A 13,079-nucleotide genomic window follows, 5' to 3' on the forward strand; every position below is an offset into this window, starting at 1 on the left:
TGCCCATTTTGCAAACTATCTTGCTTCAGGCATTCTACAAAAAGGACTTACTTATCAGCAAAAGAAGAAATTCTTTGCAGATTTGAAGTCATATTTCTGGGAATACCCAGACCTATTTCGTGTTGGTGCGGATCAAATAATTTGCCGTTGTGTGTACGGACAAGAAGCTCAACAAATTCTTGAGCATTGCCATCAAGGGCCAACCGGCGGTCATTTCGGACCAAACCACACTGCAAGAAAAATCCTTGAATCGGGCTTTTATTGGCCCACGATCTTTAAAGATGCCCATGATTTCGTTCGGACTTGTAACGCATGCCAATGAACGGGTAACATCACGAAAAAGGATGAGATGCCTCAAACCGGCATCCAAGTTTGTGAAATCTTTGACATTTGGGGAATCGATTTCATGGGACCCTTTCCAAGTTCACATAAGTGCAAGTACATACTAGTAGCCGTTGACTATGTATCCAAGTGGGCTGAAGCAAAAGCTTTGCCTACAAATGATGCTAGGGTGGTGGTAAACTTCTTGAAAAATCTTTTCTCACGCTTTGGAATCCCAAAAGCACTCATATCCGACCGAGGAACACATTTTACCAACAACCTTCTTGAAAAGGTGTTGAAAAAGTATGGCGTAACTCATCGTTTCTCTACTTCGTACCACCCGCAAACAAGTGGTCAAGTAGAGAACACGAATCGTGCCTTAAAACGCATACTTGAGAAGACGGTTAATAACAACCCTAAAATCTGGCAACGCAAGTTAGATGACGCGTTGTGGGCCTTTAGGACTGCGTATAAAACACCAATAGGTACCACACCATTTAGACTTGTATACGGTAAAGCTTGTCATCTACCTGTTGAAGTTGAACACAAGGCGTACTGGGCTATGAGAGAATGTAATACTGACCTTGTACAAGCCGGAGAAAATAGGTTATCACAACTTAACGAACTAGATGAATTAAGATTACAAGCCTACGAAAATTCTAAAACATATAAAGAAAAAACTAAAGTATGGCACGATGCACGATTAAAAAAGAAAGAATTTGAACAAGGGGATAAAGTATTGGTATTCCAATCACGTTTCAAGTTTTCACCTGGTAAACTTAGATCCCGATGGAATGGGCCATATATAATAAAACAGGTTTTTCCATCTGGATATGCAGAGTTGTATGGTAAAGACGGTGGAACCTTCAAAGTGAACGGACATAGACTCAAGTTATACTTTGAAGAAATCAATACTACGGAAAGAGACGAAACCACCTTCTACCCTAAGGACAAATAAATTCAGGGTAACTCTAAGGTTTTAAACTCCATTCTCGATTTTTATTCTTATCTTTAAGAGTGGGGTTAGATTGGTCTTTCCCTAGCAGACCCTAAAGAACTAGTCTTCTCCCTCCATTCTACCTTTTTAATTTCTTTTTGTTTTTATTGTGTAATTTCAAGATGCGCAGTCAGTATATCTACAACCATTTCATTTTAAAGTGCGATAAGATTTTACCGAGGGATGTGGTGTTAGATATTAAGAAAAGATGCGATAAGGCGAGGAAAGAAGAAAGACAGAAACTAAATGAGACAAACTATGCAAGAGAAAAATCTAAATTAGCTAAAAGGCGTAGAGCACGTCATTTGGGTAAATGTGTGAAATATGGAAAACCGACTCACTCCGGAGATTGCCCAAAGAACCAAACGGACTCTAATTACGAGTACGTAACCTTATGCCGAGAAGGGCCTTTAAAATGTGCAGAAGAAAACCTCTTAAACCAGCGAGGTTACGCCTACGAAGCAATGGGGAGCGAAATAATGCGACTCCACTACGAGGCGAGCCAACGAGGCTTCACTCTTTAAATTTTTTTCTCGCCAATTGTGTGTTTGTGCATTTTTGTGTGTAATGTTTTGGTGTGTTTGGTTTGTTTTTGTTTGTTGTATGTTCTTTTAAAACGGTCTACCATTTAAAAGTGATGAACCTTGAGTTCAATATGTTTTCATTGAAAACGATAAATGTTAAGTGTTACAACTGAATTATCGTTTTCCAAATTGCACGAAATTTCTTGTTGGATTCATAAGATATCTGTTAAATAGTAAACCACGAAAAGAAAATAAAAATTTAAAAAAAATCCTTTCTACTAAATTGAAGGTGAAACGCCTTGAGTTTAACTTGTTTCTTTGAAAATGAAAATGTTAGGTGTCACAACTGAATTTTCATTTTTCAAATTGCACAAATTTTTTTTGTTAAATTCTAAAAGTCTACAGTAGATTGCAAAATATACCTTTTTATCAATAACCGTAAAAATATATAACTTGTAAATCTTTGTCGTGGATAATGATAGGTTTGACGACCGAATTTATCTCTACCTAATCGATAGGAAACAAAGTTTTAAGTTTGAAAATTAGTTGATTTAGGGGTATACAAAAAAATAGAGTGTTTTTATTTTATTTTAAATTTGTTTTCGAAAAACATTAAAAACTTTAACTTTTAATGGATTGAATTTTATAAATTGAAATTAAAAATTTATAAACGGATTAAGATCAGGTGTAACAACCGAATTTCCGTTACAAATATAAATTTATAAAAGATATTTTTAAAATTCAATTGATTTTAAGTTAATAATAAAAAAAATAAAAAATAAAAAAAAAATACAGACAAAGCATACGCGAATCGTGTAGACCTACACGAAACGCGTGGAATACAAATCTTACGCGAATCGCGTAGACCTACGCGAAACACGTAAGGTCAAAAACACTGAACATAACAGATCGGGCAGCAGACCTGTTTTCACACTCTAAATTTTATCTTTTCTCTGCTGTGACGAAAACCCAACACAAAAACCCGAAAATCACACCCAAAAACTTAAATTAACACTTCCAATCTTCTCCAATTCTTCAATCTTTCAACATGCCTAGATTGGTAAGGGTCCTAAACCTATTTTAACTTAGTGTTCTTCAAGTTTTTCAATATTTTTCTTTATAGCTTTAATCCGATTTATATGCATGTTTTTGTTGAATTTTGCTTGATTAATGCTATATCTATGTTGTTAGTAGGATAATAAACCCGATTAGCATAAAAAAATGATGTTTAATTGGTTATTGAAAATTAGGGTTTATACAAAATTGGGGAAAATTAGGAAATTGATACTGAGGTGTGTTATTTTGGTTGTAATTAGTTGTTTTTGAGTGTTTTGTTAGTAGTTAGAACTTTTGAACATGATTTTGATTGTTTGACTGTGTGATTTTTAATTTTAGCCTAAATTTGTTAATTTTTTGCAAGTTCATTTTAATGAATCAAGTATGAACTTTAATGCTATTAAGGATTGTTTAGAAGTTGAAATACACGCAATGTGATTGAGTTGAATTAGATACACTTAGATAAATTGCGTGTTTTCACTTGTGAATTAAACTTTGCATATGAAACTTGATTTTTGAATTATGATTTTTGGTTTGTCTCTGCTTTATTTTGAATTATAGAACTAAATCTTCCAATGTTGTTGAAACAGATTGATTCATGTGGTGATGAAACAAGCTTGTTTGTTGAATTTAAACTCTTTGCTAACATTGACACATCCTATTGGGATGATTTCCTTGTTTTTAAAATGTTATGCAGGGACCATTTAGAATAAAGGCATTTAACCAACAACAAGCACAAGATCAAGTTACCCCTGAAATGGAACAACAACTCTTGAACCTACACCCGATCCTGCAATTTCCTAACGAAGTACATCAAAGGGTGCAAAAAGTTAAGGATTTACTCATTCTGGTAAATCGAACCATCTCTCCAGTTTACGTTGTTGATTGGGATCCCCTAGGAGACCCAGTCAACTTAGATACACCGATAAGGGAAATTTTAACCCAAAGTTTCACGAATGAATTTGGGGAAATTAGGTATTATAATGACTTTGAGAGATTGTTTAGGTTAAATTCTCCTGTATACAGAGAATGGTGTTTAGAATTTTATTCTACCGTTAGGATGAATATACACCCGGAAAATATCGAAGATACTAGTTTCCTACAATTTAGATTGGGTGGTGTAGATAGAGTAATGTCCCTAGGCGACATGACTATGGCCTTAGGGATTTACGACGGTAATGAGATGAATGATCCAGGTTTTTGGGAATATATTTTTAGAGGAGCTAGGTATACAGGAGATTATGATTCTTTGAGTGTCTGGCGCTCTTTTTCCCAAAAGAATACTTATGTAGCAGGCCAAGAATCATACCTTAAGATCACTGATGTTCGCTATCGAATAATTCATAAATTTATAGCGAACACAATTAACCAAAGGGCATTCCTTAATACAGATAAGATTAATTATGTTGACCTTTGGTATTTGGATGCAATTAGAGATAGGGATACATTTATTAGTATACCCTATGGAGTGGCCTACTTTTTGGCCCACTTTGGTAAGGGTGCTCTAGGATCCAGTGACATGTCGGGGGGTCACTATGTCACGTGTTTGGCAGCCTGGTTCGGTCTCGACCCGAACAAATTTGACCCTCCAATCCAACCAATAGATCAACCGGTTCGTAATTTGGGATTGGAGGTGTATAGGACAGCTAAGGCTATACGTGTAAGGGGTGGGGTACGTAGTTTAAGGCAACAGGAAGTTGCTGCTCACGCACCTATGGAGGAGGATGATGAACCCGCGAGGGAAGCTAGGAGGAGAAGCAGAGAGACAGATCAGGCTAGCTCGTCTCATACAGGTACTTCTGATTTCGATATGCTCCAAAACTCGTTTAACGCATTGAGTTTAGATGTACGTAATTCATATCAAAACTGGGGAGCGAGATCAGAAGATCAGTACACTGCTTTATCTCGGCAATTAGGGGACATTAGGCATACCCAGCTAGATCAATATAATATGCTGTCCAACATCCGATATGATCAGAGGGGAATGGGAAATCAATTAGAGTGGGCGCACCAACAGGCATATCTATACGCGTCTAACCCGCAAGCTTACGCACCCTCAGCCTTTCCATCATATCCCCCATGGCAGACACCCAATGACCCTCTACCTCCACCCTATGACCATAACGCCGCCATAGCCGCGAGTCAGGATGCATATAGGCGTTTCTACGAGGAACAACGCCTAAACGAGCAACGGCAGCGACAGCAACAGGAGGAGGGCGAACGAGGAGGACCATTTTGGAGCCCATTTGACTAGTTCTATTGTTTTAAACATTTTTATTTTTATGGTGTGTAATAACATTATTGTATGGTGTGTTTTAATACTTTTATGTTTCTTATGTTTTATTATATATTAGCAAGAAAGTAGTGTGGGGTAAAATTGTTTTGTACGATTGATGTACAACCCCATGTTTTATGTGCTTTTACATGGTTTTGACAGGTACAGAAGAAAATGCAATTAGACGAAACGAAACATCGAAATACATTGTGATACAAACGTTGGATAAAATCATAGGTAAAACAATTTGAAAATCCAAATCGGTTAACAAAAGAAGTTCCAAATATTCTACACTTTTTGTCCTCTCAAATTTATACATTATTATCTGATTTTATGTAATGAGGGCATTACATAATCTTAAGTGTGGGGTGGGAATATATAAATTCTCGAGAACTTATAAGTTATTGGTTTTTATGAAAATTTGAAAATTTTTAAACAAATATATCAAATGAATTTTTAAGGTAACTACGAGCGATTAAAGCATAGGTGTCAAAAACCGAAATTATCGTCTCAATACATTAAAAACGCATAAGTTTATTTGTTTAAAACCTATAAAAGAAAACCAATTATAACAAGAATTTATAAAACCTTATGTTGAGAACCATATATCACATGTTTCTATGAAGTTATTGCAGATATCATTGCTTTGGAACGTATAAACCTGAATATTCCACTATTACGAGTAATAGAAGATGAATCAAGTCCATCCCGTAAGGAAGTAAAGTCTTCCAAATTGACACACTTGCTAACTTATGTTAGAAGATGTAGTCCAGAACAGCTGTAGGTTGACGAAAAATCTTGTAAAGTCATCCCTAAAATCGGCTGGAAATCCACCTAACCTCAGCATCAAACAGGGTTTTTGGTGGTCAGACTTATCCTAACCATGAGATGGATCTGTCTCGTACAATGGGGGGCACAATGCAAATTAGCTTTTAAGACTAATGAATCTAATCCCCAGATGGATAATCTCCGTAAAGATTAACCGCATCTATGTTTGACCGCGGTCAACATACATATGCCATAACAAATTGAGGTGTGCAAACTCATGGTTCACCGATGATATTTGGACACGATATAATTTTGTTCTAAAACTTATGCTATTTTATGAATTATATTTGTGTAAAATCATTTTTTGGACATTCGGCTTCAAGTTCCATGATACTACAATCATGGGGGCGAATAGCTTGCTAATCGCCGACTGAGACTTCGGTTTTCAGTTACCCTCAACCGGAATTTGAGGTTAAAACCGGAAAACGTGTCTAGTGTAAAAACTAGCATGACATTTTATAAAATCATAAAACGTTTTCACAAGGTCCAATTTTCCCTAAGGATCCAAATTTTTAAACCCTAATCACGAGTTTCATGTTTGTTTCTGTTGTTAGAATTTCGTTTCGTGTGGTGTGCGTGTGATTCAATAAAAATTGTGTAGTGTGCAAAACTATTCCATATAGTGTGTGTTTCATTTCGTGTAGTGTGTGTTGTGTGATCTTAATGTTCAATAAGGAAAAATATGTAATGTTCCGATTCTGTTCAAAGATGTAATTGCTTGAGGACAAGCAACATTCTAGTGTGGGGTATTTTGATATTGCTCTAAACATACATATTATTCGACGCAATATCACTTATATTTCATAGGTTTTTACCATCTACAAAGACATTCAATGCGCATTTCACGAGAAAAATGACAAAAGTAGACAAGAGCTTGCTATTTGAAGATTCGACGATAAAACGATGAGTTTAAATCAAATATATATCGAAAAAAAAACGTTTATCCGAATTCAAGAACAAAGAAGACTGAAGAAAAAGGTTACACAAGTCGTCCAAAATGGTATATATCAATAAGGGATCAACAAAGAATAAACAAAAAGGAAAAAATGAAGAAAACTGTCGATTGGTCTTACACGAATCGTGTAACACTACACGAAACGTGTAGCCTTTTGGTCATACGCGAATCGTGTAGCCATACACGAAACGCGTAATGTTAGGCCAGATTACTGTTCCAGTTTCCAGAAGGGGGCGGCTACTTTTATGTTTTTAAAACAATTCTTTTGTCTAAGTGCTACAGCAAGTGGAGCTTTTTGACTCAACTACTACTTCAAGTTCAATGATAAATACGGAGTACTATCAACACAAAAGATATAGAGAATACAACACAAGTTTATACATATCAATTACTATACATAAATACTACTGTCATTTTATTACTCTGTAAAATTAGTTTCAAATATTTAGGGGGTATTGTTCATGATTAAGGGTGTATTTGTACGCGTGAAAGGGGTGTTATTATTGTAATTTTCCTACCGTTTGAAGTTAATGAAAGTGAAGATATTTTAGTAAGTTTACTCTGTTAAAATTAGCGTTGTTATTATGTTTGCATATCTATATTTTTATGTTTACCCTAGTGTAATGAATAGCTAAATTTTCCTAGTGTTTGCTTAAATGTAGAGCCCCTAGTGAAATGGATTGTTACCATTTGTAAAAGTTAAAAATGTAACTTTAGTATTTTTAATATTGAGCCTAGTTAAAAGAACCATTTTTATGTAATTAGGTATTTAACCCTTGCCACTTAATTTATTAAATTTAAATAACGAAAGTTGTTTTTATTTACATAAATTAAGCTTCAACATTAAAAATGATCTAGACGAATTTATGGATAAGTTATTAACACCAATTTAGAAATAAACTTCGGTGGTTTGGGTGATATCAATAAATTATATGACAGTGAAATTGTAAAAAGGGAAACCGTTACGATTTGGGTATTGGCGAAAGTCAAAACTAGGCTAGGTCTCAATTTAAATACTTAAGGAATAGTAGCTATCTAAAAAGAATCCGATGAAAATTAGATTTTATTTAGTTAGTCTTAACCTTATATTTATTCGAAAGAAAAATATAAAGTTTATTACTAAAACATTTTAAATAGGGCGTAAACTCAAAACAATCCATGGACCTAGGGGTGACACATTTAAGTAAACACTCCCATTTATCCCATTATTATTTCTTGTGAACGTATTATTTTCATTATTTACGAATTATTATTTTAAAATATAAAAAGAATACATAAAAACACTCGAATCTGTACCAGTTAGTTTTGTCACATCGTATTACTCATACGCGAATCGTGTATGGTCTACACGAAACGCGTACGCCTGTTTATCAAACTGTACGATCAGATCTACACAATTCGTGTAAGGTTTAAGATATACGCGATACGCGTATAAATACGCGAAACGCGTACTGTATAAACGCGGCTACAGTACCAGTTAGGGTAAAATTAGGGTTTTAATTATTTAATTATTTATATTTAGGTTATTACTATATAATTAATATTAGTTATTATAAAATACCTTAATACATGTTTTAACCTTATAATTAGTGTTAATTAAAAGTTTATAACTTATAATTAGTTTGTAATTAGTTAAATTACTATTCCTAATAATTTATATTAATATAATTAAAACTTGTCATTTAGTTAATTTAAATAAGTTTATATTATAATTACTCAAAACAAAATTCTAAACATATAGTTTTATTAAAAATTACTATTTTACTAATTACCATCTAGTAATATAATTAATGCATCATAATTAGCATAATTTCATTTAGTTCCTTTTTAAGTTAATTATTGTAATCTTGTAATTTTATTTAGTAAATTAGTTTAATTTATTTTCCTTTACTGTTATATTATAAATTCCTAATCCAAAACCCCCCCTTTAATTAAGTTTGACATCAAAGACTATTAAAAACCATTAAACACTCCATCTCCCTGTGGAACGAATCGGATTTACCGACAAACTAAACTACACGGATAGGACTAGTTGCCTATATATGTGTGAAATCAACCTGAATTCAATAAAATACCACATATACAATAAATCAATTCGTGTAACAAAACAACTCAAATCCGTTCATAAATAAAGGTTACGATCCAGCACATCAGTAATCATTCATGACTTATTTACATGAAAACAAAATTACATATCCTTTATATCTAATCCATACACCAACGACCAAAAACACCTACAAACACTTTCATTCTTCAATTTTCTTCATCTAATTGATCTCTCTCAAGTTCTATCTTCAAGTTCTAAGTGTTCTTCATAAATTTCAAAAGTTCTAGTTTCATAAAATCAAGAATACTTTCAAGTTTGCTAGCTCACTTCCAATCTTGTAAGGTGATCATCCAACCTCAAGAAATCTTTGTTTCTTACAGTAGGTTATCATTCTAATACAAGGTAATAATCATATTCAAACTTTGGTTCAATTTCTATAACTATAACAATCTTATTTCAAGTGATAATCTTACTTGAACTTGTTTTCGTGTCATGATTCTGCTTCAAGAACTTCGAGCCATCCAAGGATCCGTTGAAGCTAAATCCATTTTTCTCTTTTCCAGTAGGTTTATCCAAGGAACTTAAGGTAGTAATGATGTTCATAACATCATTCGATTCATACATATAAAGCTATCTTATTCGAAGGTTTAAACTTGTAATCACTAGAACATAGTTTAGTTAATTCTAAACTTGTTCGCAAACAAAAGTTAATCCTTCTAACTTGACTTTTAAAATCAACTAAACACATGTTCTATATCTATATGATATGCTAACTTAATGATTTAAAACCTGGAAACACGAAAAACACCGTAAAACCGGATTTACGCCGTCGTAGTAACACTGCGGGCTGTTTTGGGTTAGTTAATTAAAAACTATGATAAACTTTGATTTAAAAATTGTTATTCTGAGAAAATGATTTTTATTATGAACATGAAACTATATCCAAAAATTATGGTTAAACTCAAAGTGGAAGTATGTTTTCTAAAATGGTCATCTAGACGTCGTTCTTTCGACTGAAATGACTACCTTTACAAAAACGACTTGTAACTTATTTTTCCGACTATAAACCTATACTTTTCTGTTTAGATTCATAAAATAGAGTTCAATATGAAACCATAGCAATTTGATTCACTCAAAACGGATTTAAAATGAAGAAGTTATGGGTAAAACAAGATTGGATAATTTTTCTCATTTTAGCTACGTGAAAATTGGTAACAAATCTATACCAACCATAACTTAATCAACTTGTATTGTATATTATGTAATCTTGAGATACCATAGACACGTATACAATGTTTTGACCTATCATGTCGACACATCTATATATATTTCGGAACAACCATAGACACTCTATATGTGAATGTTGGAGTTAGCTATACAGGGTTGAGGTTGATTCCAAAATATATATAGTTTGAGTTGTGATCAATACTGAGATACGTATACACTGGGTCGTGGATTGATTCAAGATAATATTTATCGATTTATTTCTGTACATCTAACTGTGGACAACTAGTTGAGGTTACTAACGAGGACAACTGACTTAATAAACTTAAAACATCAAAATATATTAAAAGTGTTGTAAATATATTTTGAACATACTTTGATATATATGTATATATTGTTATAGGTTCGTGAATCAACCAGTGGCCAAGTCTTACTTCCCGACGAAGTAAAAATCTGTGAAAGTGAGTTATAGTCCCACTTTTAAAATCTAATATTTTTGGGATGAGAATACATGCAGGTTTTATAAATGATTTACAAAATAGAAACAAGTACGTGAAACTACATTCTATGGTTGAATTATCGAAATCGAATATGCCCCTTTTTATTAAGTCTGGTAATCTAAGAATTAGGGAACAGACACCCTAATTGACGCGAATCCTAAAGATAGATCTATTGGGCCTAACAAACCCCATCCAAAGTACCGGATGCTTTAGTACTTCGAAATTTATATCATATCCGAAGGGTGTCCCGGAATGATGGGGATATTCTTATATATATGCATCTTGTTAATGTCGGTTACCAGGTGTTCACCATATGAATGATTTTTATCTTTATGTATGGGATGTGTATTGAAATATGAAATCTTGTGGTCTATTATTATGATTTGATATATATAGGTTAAACCTATAACTCACCAACATTTTTATTGACGTTTTAAGCATGTTTATTCTCAGGTGATTATTAAGAGCTTCCGCTGTCGCATACTTAAATAAGGACGAGATTTGGAGTCCATGCTTGTATGATATTGTGTAAAAACTGCATTCAAGAAACTTATTTTGTTGTAACATATTTGTATTGTAAACCATTATGTAATGGTCGTGTGTAAACAGGAGATTTTAGATTATCATTATTTGATAATCTACGTAAAGCTTTTTAAACCTTTATTGATGAAATAAAGGTTATGGTTTGTTTTAAAATGAATGCAGTCTTTGAAAAATGTCTCATATAGAGGTCAAAACCTCGCAACGAAATCAATTAATATGGAACGTTTTTAATCAATAAGAACGGGACATTTCACTATTTACATGCGGTATTGTAAACGCGAATCCGGTTGATAGATCTATCGGGCCTGACAACCCCATCTGGACTGGACGACCAGTATTCAACGGTTGCACAGTACTTCGTTTCGGTGACTACACTTGGTACGGTGTAGTGCGATTTCATAATAAAGGGAATATGCGACGTTGATTAAATGTTAAGTATGGTTACCAAGTGCTCAACCATTTAGAATATTTTTATTAAAACTTTTATGTATATGAAATCTTGTGGTCTATATTTATAACGCTGCTAGCATTAAACCTATATCTTACCAACTTTATGTTGACGTTTTAAAGCATGTTTATTCTCAGGTTCCTAGAAGTCTTCCGCTGTTTGAATATATGTTAGAGAAACTATGTGCACGGAGTCATACATGTTTTATTCGAGGAAGCATTGCATTCACAAAATCATCATCGTGTATTTATTTTGACTGCATTGTCAACGGAAGTATTCTTATAAACTGTTATTTACGGTGATTGTCTATATGTAGAAATCATCAGATGTCGAAAACATTGAATTTTAAATATTCATTTATGGTATATCTTTTCAAAAGAATGCAATGTTTATAAAACGTATCATATAGAGGTCAAATGCCTCGCGATGTAATCATATGTTATTGTATTCATCCCTATGGATTGGGTCGGGTCGTTTCAATTTTGGACTCGACCGCGTGCGGTAGACCTACGGTCGACCGTGGTCCATGCCGCAGAGATGGCTGACTTGTTTATCTATCCATATAAATAGCAAGGCTCGGAGAACTTTGAAGACTTAGACCTCTTTCATGCTACAACTCAAAATCATCGGAGAATCACAAGAACATAACACTTCTACATATGTTTGTGATTAGTAAGAGAAGTTTTATTATCTTATAGATTATAAAAAGGGTTTTTGTAAACTTACTTTCAAATTCTTATCTTTGTGAGTTAAATAGTGTTGTAATAATCCTTAAAATTGTCTTAGGATTGTCATCACCAGAAAAGAGAGTCTTTGTACTATGTAATTAGAAGTATATGCTAGCTTAGCTATCATCTTCCTTAAAGGGAATTAGGGAGTTGATTAATCTCATTGGAGATTAATACTTGTCCAAGGTGAAGACAAGTTGATCTAAGTTGGAGGTAATCTTTCAAAGGGATAGAAGGATTATGTTTGTTGTCCAAGGAGAAGTACAAGGCTTGTAAATCGGATCTCCACCGGATTTGGAGAAAGGTGCTTAGTGAAGCAAAAATCCCGATTAGTGAATGGGGGAATGGATTAAGGTGGATTAGTCAACGTCGACCCGAACCAGTATAAATCCTTGTGTTTATGTTCTTTACTTTACATTCCGCATTATTACAAACATAAACACACCACACATTGGTTTGAGTTGATTAATGTGATCAAGGATTGTTCAAATCTTATTGATCATCGAAAAAGTTTTAAAAATCGTATTAAGTAACTATTCACCCCCTCTAGTTACTTACAATGTGTTTATGTAATGGGTGAACCTCGCAACTGAAATCATATAGATCTGTATTGGTATCATGTAAGAAGACTTG

The sequence above is a fragment of the Rutidosis leptorrhynchoides genome, chromosome 3 (genome assembly GCF_046630445.1).
Source record: "Rutidosis leptorrhynchoides isolate AG116_Rl617_1_P2 chromosome 3, CSIRO_AGI_Rlap_v1, whole genome shotgun sequence".
Classification (NCBI taxonomy): domain Eukaryota; kingdom Viridiplantae; phylum Streptophyta; class Magnoliopsida; order Asterales; family Asteraceae; genus Rutidosis; species Rutidosis leptorrhynchoides.